The sequence below is a fragment of the Salvelinus sp. IW2-2015 genome, linkage group LG33 (assembly GCF_002910315.2).
Source record: "Salvelinus sp. IW2-2015 linkage group LG33, ASM291031v2, whole genome shotgun sequence".
NCBI lineage: Eukaryota > Metazoa > Chordata > Actinopteri > Salmoniformes > Salmonidae > Salvelinus > Salvelinus sp. IW2-2015.
This window is the reverse complement of record NC_036872.1, coordinates 15,253,012-15,261,520: the sequence shown is the minus strand read 5'-3', so window position 1 is coordinate 15,261,520 and position 8,509 is coordinate 15,253,012.

Here is an 8,509-nt window from a genome sequence, read left to right as displayed (position 1 = left end):
GATCAAGATTGCGGACTTAAGAAAAAACTGGAGTCATCGGCATACATKGACACTTTTGTTTTTATCCCCTGGATTTCTAACCCCTTGATGTTCTTGTTGGATCTAATTTTAATAGCTAGCATTTCAATGGCCATAATAAATAGATTTGGAGACAATGACCAGCCTTGTTTTTCTCCTCTTAAAAGCTCAGTACTTTCTGAGAAGTAACCATTATTTCCTATTTTACATCTGGGGTTGCTGTACATAACTTTAACCCATTGTATAAGAGATTCACTGAAATTAAAGTAATCCAGGTATTTATATATAAATTCTAGTCATACTTTATCAAACGCCTTTTCAAAATCTGCTATGAAGACCAGGCCTGATATCTTTGATGTTTCATAATGTTAAATTGTATCAAGTAATTGTTGCATAATATCTCAATTATGTCGTTCATGTATAAAACTGTCTTATCAGGATGAACAATATCTGGTAAAACCTTTTTTATTATATTTTCGCATCACAACATTGAAGTGTAAGAGGCCTCCAGTTTTTTTAAATGGACTGGACCTTTATACTTACCACCTGGGTCCTGTTTTAGTTGTAATGAAATCAGAACTTCTTGTTGAGTATCTGAAAGTCTACCATTTTTATAGGAGTAATTAAATAAAGAAAACCCTGGAATGAGTAGGTGTGTCCAAACTTTGGACTGGTACTGAGGCAAAAGGAATGGCAAATAAGTCTGGCTGCACAACCAATTGGCAAACATACTGCAAATTGAGAAATCATGTGACTAAACTGAATAAAAATAAGAGGAAGCTACACTATGAAACAAGGTGAAATGACATATAGAATGATACTAAAAAGCTTTGGAGCACCTTAAATGAAATTATGGCCAAAAAGGCAAACTCAACTCCATCATTCATYGAATAAAAAAAAACACTGAATTTGCCAACTACTTTAATTATTTTTTTCATTGGCAAGATTAGCAAACTTAGGCATGACATGCCAGCAACAAACGTTGACACTATACACCCAAGTTAAGCTGATCAAATTATGAAAGACAATTTTATTTTTGAATTCCGTAAAGTGAGTGTGGAAGAAGTAAAAAATTACTGTTGTCTATCAACAATGACAAGCCACCGGGGTCTGACAATTTGGATGGAAAAATACGGAGGATAATAGAGGACGATATTGCCACTACTATTTGCCATATCTTCAATCTATGCCTACTAGAAAGTGTGTGCCCTCAGGCCTGGAAGGAAGCAAAAGTAATTCAGCTACCCAAGAATAGTAAAGCCCCCTTTACTGGCTCAAATAGCCAACCAATCAGCCTGTTAGCAACCCTGAACACAAAGCTTTGGGGAAAAATTGTGTTTGACCAGATACAATGCTATTTTACTGTAATCAAATTGATAAGACTTTCAGCATGCTTATAGGGAAGTACATTCAACAAGCACAGCACTTACACAAATGACTGATGATTGGCTGAGATAAATTTATAATAAAAAGATTGTGGGGCTGTTTTGTTATAATTCAGTGCGCCTTTTGACATTATCGACCATAGTCTGCTGCTAGAAAAACGTATGTGTTATGGCTTTATGTTATGGCCCCCTGCTATATAGGATCTCCCGGCTGGCGCAGTGGTCTCTGGGTTCGCGCCCAGGCTGGGCTGGGTTCGCGCCCAGGCYCTGTCGCAGCCGGCCGCAACCGGGAGATCCGTGGGGCGATGCACAATTGGCATAGCGTCGTCCGGGTTAGGGAGGGTTTGGCCGGTAGGGAGGGTTTGGCCGGTAGGGATATCCTTGTCTCAGTATGTAAAAATGTAATTAAATGTATGCACTCTACTGTAAGTCGCTCTGGATAAGAGCGTCTGCTAAATGACTAAAATGTAAAAAAAATGTAAAATGTATATTGTGGATAAAGAGTTACCTGTCTAACAGAACACAGACAGTTCTTTAATGGAAGCCTTAAACATTTAAATAGCTTGTCAGCAGATGTTTTTTCTGGACGAGCACTTCAAAAAAGGAGAAATTGAATATTTAAAGAGGAGCTGGGTTGRAGAGGCCTATGATGCCACCTAATGTAGTAACAGCAGAGGTGTAGGCATCTTGATGAATACGAATACACCCTTTTTCCTTATATCCCAGCATTGAATTATACCTTACATGGGGGAAAAATACACATTGATTTCATTGTGTATTTCCCAGGGGAAACCTGGTATTTTTTAGATAGAATTCAAGCTATATTAGATCAAACCCAGACAGATACTATTATTTCAGCAGGTGACCTAAATCAAGCATTCAACAAGTTAGACAGACGTAGCAATACTAAAGGGAAATTCATGGAATCTCCAAAGAGGCTGAAAAATGTCATCTCTACAAGTATTTCACAGGACACCTGGAGATTATTCCGAACTCTGAAAATGTCTCTCTTTTTTTCTCAAAGTAAGAAAAGCTATTCACGAAATGACTGCATTTGTTTTCTCCAAAAATGCGCTCAACAATATACTTGGTTCTAAAATTCTAAAATCGATGATAAAGTGATATCGGATCATTCTCCTGTATCATACTTACACCAACAGAAAGATACACACTGACAGAATATGGAGAACGAGCATTTTCAAGACATTAAATATGTAAACGAAAAAATAAAGACCTTTATCATTATAAATCTAGACATAGAGGACAAAGAACAGCTGACCCCGACAACATTTGGGATGCTTTTAAGGTATACATTCGAGGAATGATAATCTTATACTCAGCTAAAATTAAATCTGAGTTAGAAACTAAAATGAAAGATAAATAAATCACTATATTAGAAAAGGCCTGTAAAACATCTTTACAAGGTAAAGAAGAATATACAATTTCTGAATTTAAGCAGGAATACGATCTTTTACTTTTGAAGAGGGCCAACAACTCCAGGTTAAACTCAAATAAAGCATACTATTTAATGGGAAGTAAACCTGGTAAACACCTCACAAAACCAATACATGCCAAACTAGTTATAATTTTCAAAGATAAGGATACAAATGCTTTAATTAGAAACAACAATGCTATTAATAACAATTTTAAAAGATTCTATTCAAATCTATTTAACTTCTTATGGCTGCATCCCGCTACCGAGATCGATATGACAGCAGCCAGTGAAAGTGCAGGGCGCCAAATTCAAACAACAGAAATCTCATAATTAAAATTCCTCAAACATACATGTGTCTTATATCATTTTAAAGGTAATCTTGTTGTTAATCCCACCAAAGTGTCCGATTTCAAATATGCTTTTCAGCGAAAGCACTACAAACGATTATGTTAGGTCACCACCAAACCACAATAAGCACAGCCATTTGTTCAGCGAAAGATAGCAGTCAGAAAAAGCAGAAATAGAGATAAAATTAATCACTAACCTTTGATTATCTTCATCAGATGACACTCATAGGACTTCATGTTACACAATACATTCATGTTTTGTTTGATAAAGTTCATATTTATAACAAAAAATCGGAGTTTACATTGGCGCGTTACAYTCACTAGTTCCAAAAACATCAAGTGATTTTGCATAGCCACATCGTTTCAACAGAAATACTCATCATAAATGTAGATGATAATACAAGTTATACACATGGAATTATAGATATACCTCTCCTTAATGCAACCGCTGTGTCAGATTTCAAAAAAACTTTACGGAAAAAGCAAATCATGCAATAATCTGAGACGGAGCTCAGAACAATAGCTAAATTAGCCGCCATGTTGGGGTCAACAGAAACCAGAAAATACATGATAAATGTTTCCTTACCTTTGATGAACTTCATCAGAATGCAGTCCTAGGAATCCCAGGTCCACAATAAATGCTTGATTTGTTTCCTTAATGTCTGTTATTTATGTCCAATTAGCTACTTTGGTTAGCGCGTTAGTGGTAAACAATTCCAAAGTCACAAAGCGCATCCACTATAACGTGACGAAATGTCCAAAAGTTCYGTAACAGTCAGTCAAAACATGTCAAACAATGTACTGAATCAATCTTTAGAATGTTGTTAACATACATCTTGAATAATGTTCCAACCGGAGAATTAGATTGACTTCAGAAGAGCGGTGGAACGGAGGTCCTCCTCATGTGAAGGCGCGTGTTCAATGCGTGGTCACCTCATGGCAGTGATGACTAATTCCTGTCTCCTTCGGCCCCCCTTCACATTAGAGTCATCAGACAAAGTTCTATTGACTGTTGACATCGCTGTAATTTCAATGAGAGCTTGGTTGAAAATCTGCCACCTCAAAAACAATTCAAACAGGAAGTGGAACTTCTCAGGTTTTTGCCTGCCATATGAGTTCTGTTATACTCACAGACATAATTCAAACAGTTTTAGAAACTTAAGAGTGTTTTCTATCCAATATGAATAATAATATGCATATATTAGCAACTGGGATTGAGGAGCAGGCAGTTTACTATGGGCACCTCTGTGCACCTTTCATCCAAGCTACTCAATACTGCCCCTGCAGCCAAAAAAGGTAAATCAGAATTTAATAACAGTTGGACTGATCCTACTGCCGCCTTAGACTCAATAACCCTGAAGCAACTATCAGCAAAAATGGAAATCACCCCAACATTTTTGACACTGTTAAAACATTTGCACTCAGAAAAGCTTTCCCATAGAATTGTATTTCATATTCTGGGACAAAGTAGCATCCCAATTTACTTAAATAACACAAGTCACTCAATTCAGTGCTTCCGAGTTCCATGTATCTAACAGTTATTTCAGGAAAAGTGTCCTGCAGATTATAGACCCTGAAATGTAATAAATTTCGACAATAAAAGAATGGCAAAACTATTACCATACTTATAAAAAATGTACACTATTTTAGTACGTATTTTAGTATAATACAGTACGCTAAAAAACAAGTTGGGAAAGATGAACAGAGCAAAGTACAGAGAGATCCTTGATGAAAACATGCTCCAGGCTGCTCAGGACCTCAGACTGGGGCGAAGGTTCAACTTCCAACTGGACAATGACCCTAAGCACACAGCCACGACAACGCAGGAGTGGCTTCGGGACAAGTCTCTGAATGTCCTTGAGTRGCCCAGCCAGAGCCTGATCGAACATCTCTGGGGAGACCTGAAAATAGCTGTGCAGCGACGCTCCCCATTCAACCTGATAGAGCTTGAGAGGATCTGCAGAAAAGAATGGGAGAAACTCCCCAAATACAGATGTGCCAAGCTTGTAGCGTCATACCCAAGAAGACTCAATACTGTTATCGCTGCCAAAGGTGCTTCAACAAAGTACTGAATAAAGGGTCTGAATACTAATGCAAATGTGATTTTTCCGTTATTTATTTTTGTTTGCAAAAATTTCAAAAAAACAGATTTTGCTTTGTCATTATGGGGTATTGTATGTAGATTGATGTGGGGGGGAAAACTATTCAATCCATTTTAGAATACGGCTGTGACGTAACAAAATGTAGAAAAAGTCAAGGGGTCTGAATCTTTTCCGAATGCACTGTATGTATCCCTATGTGTCCCCCCAACCCACAACCTTACCCTAAACTGGGTTCGTATCCTCTACCAATTTTGTTACCCAACCCTTCATCCTCTTTTTATCTGTTTAGTCTGGTCTTTTGATAAAAATGTTACTTTTATTAATGCAAATGATTTCATGATCTTATATACTGCACTTGCTTGTATGTAGGCCTACTTTTAATGTAAGATGTCCTTGAGTATCCTGAAAGGCATCCACCAAATAAAATKTATTATTATTAATATTACATACTGAAGATGTGCATGCTCATCCCCAGAATCCTGAACATGAACAACTTCTTAGTGAAGAACACTATAACAACATGGAAGAAAATTAAATGGATTCTACAAGAACCAATATCACGCCCAAAAAAACACCCCTATGGAATAATTATTGGATAGCTTTTCAGAATCCACAGATAAATTGGCCCACATTTTTATTTTTTATTTTTATTTTACCGTTATTTTACCAGGTAAGTTGACTGAGAACACGTTCTCATTTGCAGCAACGACCTGGGGAATAGTTACAGGGGAGAGGAGGGGGATGAATGAGCCAATTGTAAACTGGGGATTATTAGGTGACCATGATGGTTTGAGGGCCAGATTGGGAATTTACACATGAAAAACTAAAGGCATTACACATGAAAAACTAAAGGCATAGAAACTGTGGTAATTACATGGTAATAGAAAATACAATTATTTACATAACAGAATTAAAAAGCAATTTTGGACTGACCAATGAAGCCATTTTCAAATATGCAACTTAAGTTTTAAATCACTAAGTTTTGACCTGAAAGCTTTAGAAAATCAAAGCAATGTTGAGGGAATCTTATTTGAGTCAGAAAATATACTCATATGATGAGATATACACAACGTTACAGAGAGCCTAACCAACTGACAATCTCTTAGAAAATATATAAACTATTGGAACCAAGACTTTAAAATAACTGATATTAGCACAAGATGGAGGGAGTGTTGGAACATAATGAACAAACATGAATTACAGTTAATGAAAATCTACGCTTAATCCATTATAAACTAATGTATAGAATGTATTATACAACCAACCTAATTCACAAATTCTACAGCACAACAGCAGAGTCATGTCTTAAGTGTAAAACTAACAAGGACTTAATAATTCATGCCTTCCGGGAGTGCTATAAAGTCAAAAAGTTATGGGCGAAGTTAGAACGTTGGCAGTCAGAAATTTTACAATATAAGTTTACTTTTAAACTGTCTATCTGCATATTTCAAGACATGGCATATGAGGTTACGGTCAGATACCCAATGGGGTGGACCATACTTTTCTCAACTACTTAAAAACTGGAAATCAAATGATCCTCCATCACTACAACAGTGGATGGGTCAAATGTACTATAATTTAAATATTGAAAAGGTGTGGGCTACAGATAAAAATAGAACAGTGCAATTTGAGGCACTCCCCATGGAGTAACTCCCCATGGTGAAATGTGTAGAAATGCAGAAAGCTTGCTTTAAAACTGCAACATTTTCATAACTCCCCATGGTAAAATGTGTAGAATGCAGAAAGCTTGCTTAAAAACTGCAACATTTTCATAACTCCCATGGTAAAATGTGTAGAAATGCAGAAAGCTTGCTTTAAAACTGCAACATTTTCATAACCTCCCCATAGTAAAATGTGTAGAAATGCAGAAAGCTTGCTTTAAAACGGCAACATTTTCATAACTCCTCATGGTAACATGTTAGAATTGCAGGAAATTCACCTTAAGCCGTTTTTATCTCAATATCAAATCATTTCTGGACAAGTAATTACCTTACTGTGATTGTTTTCAATTAAAATGGTCAAATGCAAACAAAAATAGCTTCTTAGCCACGAGCAATTTCTCAAGCAAGGATTTTGCTAGGACTGTCTAGGAGTGGTCTGAGTGGGAAGGAGAAAACTAGCTGTTATTGGCATAGAGGGTTGGAACTCTCTTTCTTATAGCTTAAACAGGCAGAAATTGCAGGCGGTCTGTTCAAACAGCTCTTACACTAAAAGGGCATTATCATAATTTTGCTAGGTGGCTGCTAGCATGCTAGGTGGCTGCTAGCATGCTAGGTGGCTGCTAGCATGCTAGGTGGCTGTGCTAACGTCTTTTAGATGATTTTATTCTTAATTAATAGCTGTTATAAATGAACATGCTCATCAAGCTTTTTCTCTGTTTATTATCGTTTGGACACGGCTCACTGGTTAACCGATCCCACTGGGCACAGATGTCAGTTTAACGTCTTGTTTTGATTTACATTTGATTGAGTTGTCAACTAATGTAAATTCACAAAAAAATGCACTATGTCATTGGATTAGGTAAAAATGTCAGTGAAAAAAAGACAATGTCATTACGTTGATGACTTTTTGCAAATCCAATTAGTTTTCCACGTTGATTCAACATCAGAACATATATTTTTGGTGTTGAAATGACATGGAAACAACGATTGAATAGTTTTTTGCTCAGTGGGATGGTTCTTTTTGATACATTTCATTGGATGGTTGCAAAGGATGTTCAGATGAAAAACATTGGATGAACCTCTTTTGATTGCAGTTTAAACATGCTTATCCTTTCTCTAGAGATGGGCAATATCCATCTACTACGTTTTGATATACCATTATAGTTTCTTAATGCATGAATGTCCTGTCATATCTCTCCTAAAGGGAAATATCAGACTGCATTACAAATGGCTTGCTTAACAGTTTGCCATTAGTCCGTGAATATGCTTCTCTCTCTCTTTCTCGTCATTTTCCACCCTGGTTTGGAAATCCCTGGTTCAGTCAAATAAAAGCACTGTYTGCTGTGAGGGAAAGGGACTGTAGCATGCCTGGGGTTTTACAGGCTGTCAGGTTTCATTTGTCATCCCATGTTCCACTGGCCCTGTGGTTGGTAAATGCTACGTCAGAGACAGAGACAGTGGCTCTGTCTCCTTAGTCACACGTGGCCTAATATTGTCCACAGGAGAGGAGAGCAGCTAGCTGACATCTTCATCGCAGACTGTCTGTAATTAGCTTAATCTC